The sequence below is a fragment of the Gnatocerus cornutus genome, unplaced genomic scaffold, assembly GCF_029298725.1.
Source record: "Gnatocerus cornutus isolate USDA-ARS CGAHR unplaced genomic scaffold, icGnaCorn1.1 ctg00000222.1, whole genome shotgun sequence".
Classification (NCBI taxonomy): domain Eukaryota; kingdom Metazoa; phylum Arthropoda; class Insecta; order Coleoptera; family Tenebrionidae; genus Gnatocerus; species Gnatocerus cornutus.
In genome coordinates this window covers 21,494-35,398 of record NW_028275543.1, presented here as the reverse complement: position 1 = coordinate 35,398, position 13,905 = coordinate 21,494, and the positions used below count along the sequence as shown (strand labels likewise).

The following is a 13,905-nucleotide window of genomic DNA, read 5'->3' as shown; positions in this document are numbered from 1 at the left end:
TTTTTCATGCAGACCGTTTGCGTTCCAGTGAACTATCGTCAATTTACAGCTCATAGCCAGCGTCTCCCATTTTGGATAGAACGTCTATGCAGACGAACAGCTTTTCTTGTTGAGACTGGCATTTTTCAAGTGCATTGTTCAGTTCTTTAAGTATTATGAGCAAATTTTTCATATTTACATTTTTGTTCAGCCTGGAAATTTCGGCGTTTATTTTACAAAATTCTGTCATGCTGCTTGTTTCTGGAATTTTCGTTTTGGTTGGTGTTTGCCTTGTTAAAATTGGCGAATTTGCTGCGCTCGTTGAAGGCGTCGGCAGAGGCGGAAATGATTTATCGGTAAAAACAATGGACTCACCTGTTGGTTTCTTTGGCTGGGTCCACGGATTGACCTTTGGGATCGGCGCGGGGGCTAATTTAGCCCTCTTGTTGGCGACCTTCTGACGTCTTTCTTCTTGGAGTTCCTCGATGCGGGTTACCTTGGCGATGTAGACCTCGCACGTGGTTTGCGAGGCAGCGTGTCCTTGTTTCCCGCAGTTGGCACATTTGGGAATGTACGTCGGGTCGGGCTTATGGGGGCAGTCGCGGGTCCAGTGGTACTGAGAGCATCTTACGCACGTCGGTTCGAGGTTGCAGTTCCTCGTGCCGTGGCCCCATGCCTGGCACCGGTGACACTGTGTCATCTTCTTCTTATTGAGGTATTTCTCGAAACGCACCCTGACGTTGAGAATCGCCCGACACTTTTTGTTCAGTGACTCGACAGTCTCGCTGTCGGCCACTGTTACGATGTAATGGGGCCTCTTGGTGTTGGGCCCCATTTTTCTCACATTGGTAGCTTCAATCTTGCAGCTCTTGAGCTCTGCAAGAACGGATTCGGGCTCAGGGTTGTTGTCCAGCCCCTTGATTACAAACGTTGACGTTTTGAGTCCTTTTGGGGTGAACGTGTGGAATTCCACTTTTCCTGCCGTGAGTTTGTTTTTCATCGTCGTGTGGATGTCTGTCGTGTTGGGGTACACAAGGGTTTTCTCCCTTGTGTAACGCACTTGGTAACCGTTGTCGCAATCGGCGAACAATTCTCTGAGACGGTTGTGCGTTATGTTCCGGCCGTGGATGATGATCGGCGGCGGTCTCCTTTCGTTCGCGGTCGCGGTGGTTTTTGTCCTGGAGGATGTTTCCTCCGTCTCCATGTTGTCTTCTTCATCCTCTTCATCAGAAGAGATTGGTTGAAATCGGTTAGCGTCGATTGGTACTGGCACGTACCTCACCTTTTGTTTCACTTTTTTCACCGTTTTCTTCGGCTTCAGCCAGTTGAGGCTCGAACTGGCCATGTTTTCGGTGGTCAGTGCAGGCTTAACCAGCCTGCGCTGTATCGAACTTGGTTTAATTCCTCTTGTTGTTAAAACAACAATTGGGACACGATTCACTTTGTTCAAGGCACGTGGCACTTTGCACTGTGGTCACAACTTAAACACTGAGAGGGGGAGCTCTCTATCGCACGTCCGTTCGCTACGAGCGCTCGGACAAGACTGGACGAGAACCGGTAGTTTTCAACGTGGTATGGTCGTTGCCTGGTAAAATTTTCCAAGATGGTACGTTGACGATTTTTTGTGATTGTTCGATCGTTTGGATGTGACATTTTTCGATGGTACACATGTCAGAAAATGTACAAGATTTAAAAGAAGAAAAAAAAAAAATTTTTTTTTGCGAGTCGTTTTTTAGTTTTTTTTTTGCGACAAAATGACGAAAAAAAAAAACTCGTATGAGGCGTTAAATTAAATTGTTCGTTTGACGATCTCAACGAGTCACTTGCGATTAACGTAATTTAAAATTTGAGAACTTACTTACTCACTTGCTTGCTTAGATGGAAATAGCACCCACTTGAAGTAAACGCCGACACGGACCGGAGATGAATAAACTCCGAACGGACGGGGTTAATTCATGAACTGACCGTAGTACGGTCGAAGGTTCGCCGCCGCCGCTACCTGCTTTCTTTCTTAGAACTGATAACAGAGTTGGTTTCTTTGTCTGTTCATTCATCGAAATTCCCACCACTCTGGCCGGGCCGGGCGGGGTGGGTGTGTGTTGTTTCATGATTTGTTCTCTTCTCGATTTATTCTTTTTCCGACGTCGTTCGATTCATAGAGATGTTTTCGTCGAAAGTGTGGTCGCGTTTACATTGCATTAAAATTTAATTTGTTCCAGTGCGACGATGAAACAAGAAAAAAGTTTCAAGTAAGTACGCACGCACGCACACCTACATATTTCATTTTTTAAATCTTTCGACGTTCGTAGTTTCTGCTCGAAATGTCGACTAATAGTAGGGAATGTTTTGTTGATTTGTTTGTTTTTCGTTTTTGAGAAGAACAAATGAAAATTTCGTTGGATTTCTGTCGACCGACGACCGACTGAAAATCCGCCGACATCGACGTAGTTTTATTTAGAGTGTCTGAAAAATGCAAACAATGCAAGATTTCCGTATTTTTGTTGGTTTGTGGTGTTTGGGGAGTTTTTTTTATGATTATAAAATGGTTTCGTCGAGAAAAATTGCTTCTTTCGCAATGAATTGGCAAGAAAAATTAAAAAACTCGTCCGTTCCCGTCGCTGGATGTTCGACGGTGGTCCGTCTGATTTTCCCTTTATTTTCGTAAAATTGACGAGAATTTCGCCGTCAAAACTGTTTTCGGTGATGTTTCGATGATGGGATTTCGTCGTGTGAGGTAATTTTTGAGGAAAAAATGTCGATTTTGCGAAAAAAGTCGTTCGAAAAGTCCGTTCGTCGTACAAATTCGTTTCTCATGGTCGAGTCCGAAATTGACATCGTTTTTTTTCCGACCTGTTCGTCAAGATCGTTTTCAAAAATCAACTCCTACGAAAGGCGAAGGTTTTATCTTCGTTCTTGAAAAAATTCGACCTTCTCGGACGTCATCTTCGACCGTTTGTGAATTTTTTTCCTACACTCTGCAGGTTCGTCGGTCGTCGCTCCGATCCGTGCTGCGTCTCTTTGCGAGGCGATTTTCGAAAAGATCGCACGTACTTTTCGACCGATTCGTTCGTGAAACTTGTAGAGGATGCTTCCAAGTTTGTCTGGTCGAAAGCGGAACTTTCCTGTTATTCGTGGAAAACGCGTAACGTCGGCGTCGAACTTGGATGTCATCTCCTTGTTTCGGAGGGTCTTTGTTCGAGTCGACGTTCGATCGGTCCTTGTTCGCTTTTGGAGGTCGGCTGGTCGTCCGGGAAAACTTGAGGTTATTCAGGAGGCCATCGCCGACCGAATCGCTCATGTTCCCGCACCCGGAGGCGGTGATCTTCGCGTAAAGAGAACGATGCCATCACGCGAAAGCTGTATTCGAGGCCCACTGAATTTTCTAACTCGACGAGAAGGCTCTCGTTTAGTCCGCGGTCCGCGCGTTTTCGAACGCGCCAACACTTTGACTTTGGCGCCCAATTCGTTCTGTAAAGTTCATTCGTTCTTTCACCGAAGAATAAGCCTACCTATAATAAAAAGAAAAAAACGCGCGCGCGATAGACGAAAATATGGCCGACGTAGAAAATCAAGCAGCTTCGACGGTCGCCGGTGCCACTTCCGGCTCCTCACCGGTGAAGAAGGAGAAGAAGCCCAAAAATCCGAGAAGCAAACCTTCTCATCCGCCCACTTCGGAGATGGTCACCAACGCCATCAAAGGCTTGAAGGAACGCGGCGGTTCTTCGTTGCAGGCGATCAAGAAATATGTCGCGGCCAACTACAAAGTCGACGCGGAAAAATTTGCGCCTTTCATCAAGAAGTACCTTAAGGGCGCCGTCGCATCCGGTTCGTTGGTCCAAACCAAAGGAAAAGGAGCTTCCGGTTCGTTCAAGTTGGCTTCTGCCGTCACCGGTGCAGCTAAGGCTCCGTCCGCCACGAAAAAGAGATCTGCCGCTGCGACCGCGTCGTCATCGGCGAAATCCAAGAAGACGGGCGTTGCTAAACGTTCCGTCGCGTCAGCGCCGACGTCCGCCGAAAAAGGATCCGCCTCAAAAGCCGGTAAGAAGGCCGCCCCCGCCGCTTCGGCCAAGTCTAAGAAAACTGCCGCCGAAAAGAAGAGCGTCGCCGTATCGAAGGCTAGAAAGGCTGCGTCCGCTCCCGAAAAGAAAGCCAGCGCCGCCTCCAGATCGCCCGTCAAACCCAAGACGCCATCGAAAGCGAAGAAATCCAACAAGGCCGGTCCAACCAAGAAACCGAAAGCGCCGAAACCGAAAACGGCCAAAGCCGTCACCGTCAAAGCGAAAAAAACCGCTTCACCCAAGAGAAAGAAGTGAAAAGTCGACGACGATGATTTAATTTTTTCAACGACGACGACGTCCTGGTGGTTTCGGGAACGTGCTCCGATCGTATATATCGACGTAGGGGCACCATCGATACAAATAAATGGCCCTTTTCAGGGCCACAATTATTTTCAAGAAACGAACGAAAGATTCGCTTGGACAATGCACATTCTGTTGAGGAGATACATACTTTCATTTGATTTTCTTGTCTATTCATTTGACTGTCGAAACAGTGTTATTACAAAGAATGATAAACTTTATTATATAATAATGTTTCAAATAGTCTCAGTTAAAAGAAAATTTAATGTGAAAGAAAAAAGCAAAAGTTTATCGTTTTATGTAAGTACGAATTTTGTGAATAAATCACATAACCTAACTTTTTTTTTTTTTTTTTTTTTTTTCAATCTCAAAAAGTTGCATGCGCAAACGATAAATTTTCAATTCGTTGGAAAATAATTGTGGTTCTGAAAAGAACCGATTTTTTTTTTCTTCTTTTAACACCTTCGAAGATGAAGAATTTGTTAATTCTAGATGGTCGGATCGGATGGATGGATGGATGGATGGAGGAAATTTAAGCCCTCTCGCCACGAATGCGTCTCGCCAATTGGATGTCTTTCGGCATGATGGTGACACGTTTGGCGTGGATGGCGCACAAGTTGGTGTCTTCGAAGAGGCCGACGAGATAAGCCTCGCTGGCTTCTTGAAGTGCCATCACGGCCGAACTTTGGAAACGGAGATCGGTCTTGAAATCTTGGGCGATCTCTCGGACGAGACGTTGGAAAGGCAGCTTGCGGATCAAAAGTTCAGTGCTCTTTTGATAACGACGAATCTCACGAAGGGCGACCGTACCGGGCCTGTAACGGTGAGGTTTCTTGACACCTCCGGTGGCGGGAGCGCTTTTTCTGGCCGCCTTCGTGGCCAACTGTTTTCTAGGTGCCTTGCCACCGGTAGATTTACGAGCCGTCTGTTTAGTTCTCGCCATCTCGGATATCGGATGAATCAAATGAAAAGAATTAACGTAGGTAGTGGCTTGCTTGCTTGCTTCGACCGAACGACCGACCGTACGTACGAACGTTCGAAAGTCAACTGAAAATTTTCGTCGCGCCAACGGCCGTTTTATAAACTCGATGAGTCATACGGCGACGCCATTGGTGGATTCGTTTTTAACGCGAGGTGGAGCTGCCGTAACTTATAAATAGTCCCGCGGAATGAAATTTTGACGTTAGTTCCATAACGAACTTGGTCGAAGCTACGTCGTTTTGTACGAAGAATTTCCTAATTTTATCAAGATGACCGGTCGTGGTAAAGGTGGCAAAGGATTGGGAAAAGGTGGCGCCAAACGTCATCGCAAAGTTCTACGCGATAACATCCAAGGTATAACGAAACCGGCGATCAGAAGATTGGCTCGTCGTGGTGGTGTGAAACGTATTTCCGGTCTCATCTACGAAGAAACCAGAGGTGTGTTGAAGGTCTTCCTCGAGAACGTCATCCGTGACGCCGTAACTTACACCGAACACGCAAAACGTAAGACCGTCACCGCCATGGACGTCGTCTACGCCCTGAAACGTCAAGGTCGTACCCTTTACGGTTTCGGCGGTTAATTTTATCATTTTATGACGTGTATCCGCATCCTCAGAGGAATAACAACAAACCCCCCGCAGGCAAGCAAACAAACAAACAAAAAAAAACGGTTCTTTTCAGAACCACAAAATAAATCAAACGAATTAAATATGTTGCTCAATTGTGTGTTTGTCTTCAAATCGAAATGAAAATCGTACGGAGTGAGTGATCATTTTAATTTGTGATCCAGGCGGCGACTTTGACAATTTTGACAGCAGTTTTAGGTTAGAATGACCATCGTTAAAAGAACGTTTTTGCCACGAAGAGTATATTTGAGGTTATGTCCAATATGGGGTAGAGTTACTCTCCTCAGACGTGACTTGAAACAAAATCTCATAGCAAATAAAACGATTGATTGTAGTATTACGGCTCACCGCTGACGACTGCTGCTGCAAGAAATTATCGAGACGGAGAGCACGTATAGGCGACCGGTGTGTGTGTGTATGTTCTTAACAGATTAATGTGCGAAATGTGAAGAAATTTACGACGAATCGGAATGTTTCTTGAATTAGATAATCAATAAATTATTATAGATAGAGTTGTCGAGTTCGTGCTTTAGTCGGGCATTGAATTTTTCTAAAAATTACGATGAAAAGTCGTAAAAATCATCTTTCTTGGTTGAATGTAATCGAAAATCTTCCGTTCAGTCTACGCTCGTATAATGAATTAATTGATCGGTTTAACTTTAAAATATCTAAAAGACTTTTTAACATGATTCTCATAGGTTGTTGTATTTTGGCGAAAAAATCAATTCGTTCGAGTTGAATTTTTGGCCCTGAGAAGGGCCGATGTGAAGATGGTTTTTATAAAAGTTTTTGTTTTTCGTTCGAGATGACGGCGGCGAAGAATTAAATTTAAGGCTTCTTTTCGGTCTTCTTGGGCAACAACACCGCCTGGATGTTGGGCAAGACACCGCCTTGGGCGATGGTAACGCCGGAAAGGAGCTTGTTTAACTCCTCGTCGTTCCTTATAGCCAATTGAAGATGTCTCGGAATGATACGGGTTTTCTTGTTATCTCTGGCGGCGTTTCCTGCCAATTCGAGAACTTCGGCGGCTAGATATTCCATTACGGCCGCCAAATAAACGGGAGCACCTGCACCCACTCTTTCGGCGTAGTTTCCTTTACGCAGAAGACGATGAATTCTGCCGACGGGAAACTGAAGTCCGGCACGACTGGAACGAGACTTCGCCTTTCCCTTCACTTTACCTCCTTTTCCTCTTCCGGACATGTTGTTATACGATATAAACAGCAAAACACCTACTGCGACTGACACGAAGCGCACTGACAAACGTACGGCTTGAAATAAATGCCGAACGCGGCGAAGGCTAGAAATTTATATGGTCGGTACAGCGCCATCTCGTTAGGGCAATGGTCGAACGACGAACTAAGGCGGAGCGCCTGTTTGTCGCTCGCTCGTTATAAATAGAGGGATTTTAGGTGTGCGGCGTTTTAGATCGAGTATACTCGTCGTAACGTGCACGTCGTGTCTGTCTCGTTTTCTGTTTTTAAACGTTTTTTTAACTCGACGACTAGAAGAGAATGCCACCCAAGACCAGCGGTAAGGCGGCCAAGAAGGCCGGAAAAGCTCAAAAGAACATCTCGAAGAGCGACAAGAAAAAGAAGCGCAGGAGGAAGGAGAGTTACGCCATCTACATTTACAAGGTGTTGAAGCAGGTCCATCCCGATACCGGTATCTCCAGCAAGGCTATGTCTATCATGAACAGTTTCGTGAACGACATCTTCGAACGTATAGCTGCTGAAGCCAGTCGCCTCGCTCATTACAACAAACGTTCGACCATAACCAGCAGGGAGATCCAGACGGCGGTGCGTCTTCTTTTGCCCGGTGAATTGGCGAAGCACGCCGTTTCTGAAGGAACCAAGGCCGTCACCAAATACACCAGTTCAAAATAAATCCTCCTCGAGCAGCTTGGAAGTTGGTTGGAAAAAAAAGAAAAAAAATCGGTTCTTTTCAGAACCACAAATTCAACTCGAACGAATTAAAAATTTTCGTCTTCATACTATATAAGTTCATGAGAGAAAATATAAATAGTGAAAAATATATTTAAAAAAAGTTTGACATCAGAAATGTTAATAAAAAAAGAAAAGAGTAGAGACAACGGCACGCGGTGTTCCCAAGCGGTCACCCATCCAAGTACTGACCGCGCCCGACGTTGCTTGACTTCGGTGATCGGACGAGAACCGGTAGTTTTCAACGTGGTATGGTCGTTGCCTGGTAAAATTTTCCAAGATGGTACGTTGACGATTTTTTGTGATTGTTCGATCGTTTGGATGTGACATTTTTCGATGGTACACATGTCAGAAAATGTACAAGATTTAAAAGAAGAAAAAAAAAAAATTTTTTTTTGCGAGTCGTTTTTTAGTTTTTTTTTTGCGACAAAATGACGAAAAAAAAAAACTCGTATGAGGCGTTAAATTAAATTGTTCGTTTGACGATCTCAACGAGTCACTTGCGATTAACGTAATTTAAAATTTGAGAACTTACTTACTCACTTGCTTGCTTAGATGGAAATAGCACCCACTTGAAGTAAACGCCGACACGGACCGGAGATGAATAAACTCCGAACGGACGGGGTTAATTCATGAACTGACCGTAGTACGGTCGAAGGTTCGCCGCCGCCGCTACCTGCTTTCTTTCTTAGAACTGATAACAGAGTTGGTTTCTTTGTCTGTTCATTCATCGAAATTCCCACCACTCTGGCCGGGCCGGGCGGGGTGGGTGTGTGTTGTTTCATGATTTGTTCTCTTCTCGATTTATTCTTTTTCCGACGTCGTTCGATTCATAGAGATGTTTTCGTCGAAAGTGTGGTCGCGTTTACATTGCATTAAAATTTAATTTGTTCCAGTGCGACGATGAAACAAGAAAAAAGTTTCAAGTAAGTACGCACGCACGCACACCTACATATTTCATTTTTTAAATCTTTCGACGTTCGTAGTTTCTGCTCGAAATGTCGACTAATAGTAGGGAATGTTTTGTTGATTTGTTTGTTTTTCGTTTTTGAGAAGAACAAATGAAAATTTCGTTGGATTTCTGTCGACCGACGACCGACTGAAAATCCGCCGACATCGACGTAGTTTTATTTAGAGTGTCTGAAAAATGCAAACAATGCAAGATTTCCGTATTTTTGTTGGTTTGTGGTGTTTGGGGAGTTTTTTTTATGATTATAAAATGGTTTCGTCGAGAAAAATTGCTTCTTTCGCAATGAATTGGCAAGAAAAATTAAAAAACTCGTCCGTTCCCGTCGCTGGATGTTCGACGGTGGTCCGTCTGATTTTCCCTTTATTTTCGTAAAATTGACGAGAATTTCGCCGTCAAAACTGTTTTCGGTGATGTTTCGATGATGGGATTTCGTCGTGTGAGGTAATTTTTGAGGAAAAAATGTCGATTTTGCGAAAAAAGTCGTTCGAAAAGTCCGTTCGTCGTACAAATTCGTTTCTCATGGTCGAGTCCGAAATTGACATCGTTTTTTTTTCCGACCTGTTCGTCAAGATCGTTTTCAAAAATCAACTCCTACGAAAGGCGAAGGTTTTATCTTCGTTCTTGAAAAAATTCGACCTTCTCGGACGTCATCTTCGACCGTTTGTGAATTTTTTTCCTACACTCTGCAGGTTCGTCGGTCGTCGCTCCGATCCGTGCTGCGTCTCTTTGCGAGGCGATTTTCGAAAAGATCGCACGTACTTTTCGACCGATTCGTTCGTGAAACTTGTAGAGGATGCTTCCAAGTTTGTCTGGTCGAAAGCGGAACTTTCCTGTTATTCGTGGAAAACGCGTAACGTCGGCGTCGAACTTGGATGTCATCTCCTTGTTTCGGAGGGTCTTTGTTCGAGTCGACGTTCGATCGGTCCTTGTTCGCTTTTGGAGGTCGGCTGGTCGTCCGGGAAAACTTGAGGTTATTCAGGAGGCCATCGCCGACCGAATCGCTCATGTTCCCGCACCCGGAGGCGGTGATCTTCGCGTAAAGAGAACGATGCCATCACGCGAAAGCTGTATTCGAGGCCCACTGAATTTTCTAACTCGACGAGAAGGCTCTCGTTTAGTCCGCGGTCCGCGCGTTTTCGAACGCGCCAACACTTTGACTTTGGCGCCCAATTCGTTCTGTAAAGTTCATTCGTTCTTTCACCGAAGAATAAGCCTACCTATAATAAAAAGAAAAAAACGCGCGCGCGATAGACGAAAATATGGCCGACGTAGAAAATCAAGCAGCTTCGACGGTCGCCGGTGCCACTTCCGGCTCCTCACCGGTGAAGAAGGAGAAGAAGCCCAAAAATCCGAGAAGCAAACCTTCTCATCCGCCCACTTCGGAGATGGTCACCAACGCCATCAAAGGCTTGAAGGAACGCGGCGGTTCTTCGTTGCAGGCGATCAAGAAATATGTCGCGGCCAACTACAAAGTCGACGCGGAAAAATTTGCGCCTTTCATCAAGAAGTACCTTAAGGGCGCCGTCGCATCCGGTTCGTTGGTCCAAACCAAAGGAAAAGGAGCTTCCGGTTCGTTCAAGTTGGCTTCTGCCGTCACCGGTGCAGCTAAGGCTCCGTCCGCCACGAAAAAGAGATCTGCCGCTGCGACCGCGTCGTCATCGGCGAAATCCAAGAAGACGGGCGTTGCTAAACGTTCCGTCGCGTCAGCGCCGACGTCCGCCGAAAAAGGATCCGCCTCAAAAGCCGGTAAGAAGGCCGCCCCCGCCGCTTCGGCCAAGTCTAAGAAAACTGCCGCCGAAAAGAAGAGCGTCGCCGTATCGAAGGCTAGAAAGGCTGCGTCCGCTCCCGAAAAGAAAGCCAGCGCCGCCTCCAGATCGCCCGTCAAACCCAAGACGCCATCGAAAGCGAAGAAATCCAACAAGGCCGGTCCAACCAAGAAACCGAAAGCGCCGAAACCGAAAACGGCCAAAGCCGTCACCGTCAAAGCGAAAAAAACCGCTTCACCCAAGAGAAAGAAGTGAAAAGTCGACGACGATGATTTAATTTTTTCAACGACGACGACGTCCTGGTGGTTTCGGGAACGTGCTCCGATCGTATATATCGACGTAGGGGCACCATCGATACAAATAAATGGCCCTTTTCAGGGCCACAATTATTTTCAAGAAACGAACGAAAGATTCGCTTGGACAATGCACATTCTGTTGAGGAGATACATACTTTCATTTGATTTTCTTGTCTATTCATTTGACTGTCGAAACAGTGTTATTACAAAGAATGATAAACTTTATTATATAATAATGTTTCAAATAGTCTCAGTTAAAAGAAAATTTAATGTGAAAGAAAAAAGCAAAAGTTTATCGTTTTATGTAAGTACGAATTTTGTGAATAAATCACATAACCTAACTTTTTTTTTTTTTTTTTTTTTTTTCAATCTCAAAAAGTTGCATGCGCGAACGATAAATTTTCAATTCGTTGGAAAATAATTGTGGTTCTGAAAAGAACCGATTTTTTTTTTCTTCTTTTAACACCTTCGAAGATGAAGAATTTGTTAATTCTAGATGGTCGGATCGGATGGATGGATGGATGGATGGAGGAAATTTAAGCCCTCTCGCCACGAATGCGTCTCGCCAATTGGATGTCTTTCGGCATGATGGTGACACGTTTGGCGTGGATGGCGCACAAGTTGGTGTCTTCGAAGAGGCCGACGAGATAAGCCTCGCTGGCTTCTTGAAGTGCCATCACGGCCGAACTTTGGAAACGGAGATCGGTCTTGAAATCTTGGGCGATCTCTCGGACGAGACGTTGGAAAGGCAGCTTGCGGATCAAAAGTTCAGTGCTCTTTTGATAACGACGAATCTCACGAAGGGCGACCGTACCGGGCCTGTAACGGTGAGGTTTCTTGACACCTCCGGTGGCGGGAGCGCTTTTTCTGGCCGCCTTCGTGGCCAACTGTTTTCTAGGTGCCTTGCCACCGGTAGATTTACGAGCCGTCTGTTTAGTTCTCGCCATCTCGGATATCGGATGAATCAAATGAAAAGAATTAACGTAGGTAGTGGCTTGCTTGCTTGCTTCGACCGAACGACCGACCGTACGTACGAACGTTCGAAAGTCAACTGAAAATTTTCGTCGCGCCAACGGCCGTTTTATAAACTCGATGAGTCATACGGCGACGCCATTGGTGGATTCGTTTTTAACGCGAGGTGGAGCTGCCGTAACTTATAAATAGTCCCGCGGAATGAAATTTTGACGTTAGTTCCATAACGAACTTGGTCGAAGCTACGTCGTTTTGTACGAAGAATTTCCTAATTTTATCAAGATGACCGGTCGTGGTAAAGGTGGCAAAGGATTGGGAAAAGGTGGCGCCAAACGTCATCGCAAAGTTCTACGCGATAACATCCAAGGTATAACGAAACCGGCGATCAGAAGATTGGCTCGTCGTGGTGGTGTGAAACGTATTTCCGGTCTCATCTACGAAGAAACCAGAGGTGTGTTGAAGGTCTTCCTCGAGAACGTCATCCGTGACGCCGTAACTTACACCGAACACGCAAAACGTAAGACCGTCACCGCCATGGACGTCGTCTACGCCCTGAAACGTCAAGGTCGTACCCTTTACGGTTTCGGCGGTTAATTTTATCATTTTATGACGTGTATCCGCATCCTCAGAGGAATAACAACAAACCCCCCGCAGGCAAGCAAACAAACAAACAAAAAAAAACGGTTCTTTTCAGAACCACAAAATAAATCAAACGAATTAAATATGTTGCTCAATTGTGTGTTTGTCTTCAAATCGAAATGAAAATCGTACGGAGTGAGTGATCATTTTAATTTGTGATCCAGGCGGCGACTTTGACAATTTTGACAGCAGTTTTAGGTTAGAATGACCATCGTTAAAAGAACGTTTTTGCCACGAAGAGTATATTTGAGGTTATGTCCAATATGGGGTAGAGTTACTCTCCTCAGACGTGACTTGAAACAAAATCTCATAGCAAATAAAACGATTGATTGTAGTATTACGGCTCACCGCTGACGACTGCTGCTGCAAGAAATTATCGAGACGGAGAGCACGTATAGGCGACCGGTGTGTGTGTGTATGTTCTTAACAGATTAATGTGCGAAATGTGAAGAAATTTACGACGAATCGGAATGTTTCTTGAATTAGATAATCAATAAATTATTATAGATAGAGTTGTCGAGTTCGTGCTTTAGTCGGGCATTGAATTTTTCTAAAAATTACGATGAAAAGTCGTAAAAATCATCTTTCTTGGTTGAATGTAATCGAAAATCTTCCGTTCAGTCTACGCTCGTATAATGAATTAATTGATCGGTTTAACTTTAAAATATCTAAAAGACTTTTTAACATGATTCTCATAGGTTGTTGTATTTTGGCGAAAAAATCAATTCGTTCGAGTTGAATTTTTGGCCCTGAGAAGGGCCGATGTGAAGATGGTTTTTATAAAAGTTTTTGTTTTTCGTTCGAGATGACGGCGGCGAAGAATTAAATTTAAGGCTTCTTTTCGGTCTTCTTGGGCAACAACACCGCCTGGATGTTGGGCAAGACACCGCCTTGGGCGATGGTAACGCCGGAAAGGAGCTTGTTTAACTCCTCGTCGTTCCTTATAGCCAATTGAAGATGTCTCGGAATGATACGGGTTTTCTTGTTATCTCTGGCGGCGTTTCCTGCCAATTCGAGAACTTCGGCGGCTAGATATTCCATTACGGCCGCCAAATAAACGGGAGCACCTGCACCCACTCTTTCGGCGTAGTTTCCTTTACGCAGAAGACGATGAATTCTGCCGACGGGAAACTGAAGTCCGGCACGACTGGAACGAGACTTCGCCTTTCCCTTCACTTTACCTCCTTTTCCTCTTCCGGACATGTTGTTATACGATATAAACAGCAAAACACCTACTGCGACTGACACGAAGCGCACTGACAAACGTACGGCTTGAAATAAATGCCGAACGCGGCGAAGGCTAGAAATTTATATGGTCGGTACAGCGCCATCTCGTTAGGGCAATGGTCGAACGACGAACTAAGGCGGAGCGCCT

The 13,905-nt window shown here is 45.1% G+C and overlaps 1 non-coding gene across 1 annotated transcript; it reads right to left on the bottom strand.

Annotated features, from left to right (window-relative positions):
• Positions 1–8,030: 8,030 nt before the first annotated feature.
• LOC148165753 (5S ribosomal RNA) lies at positions 8,031–8,150 on the bottom strand. The gene has a single exon (XR_015771207.1). It is a non-coding gene; the product is annotated as a 5S ribosomal RNA (ribosomal RNA).
• Positions 8,151–13,905: the final 5,755 nt, after the last annotated feature.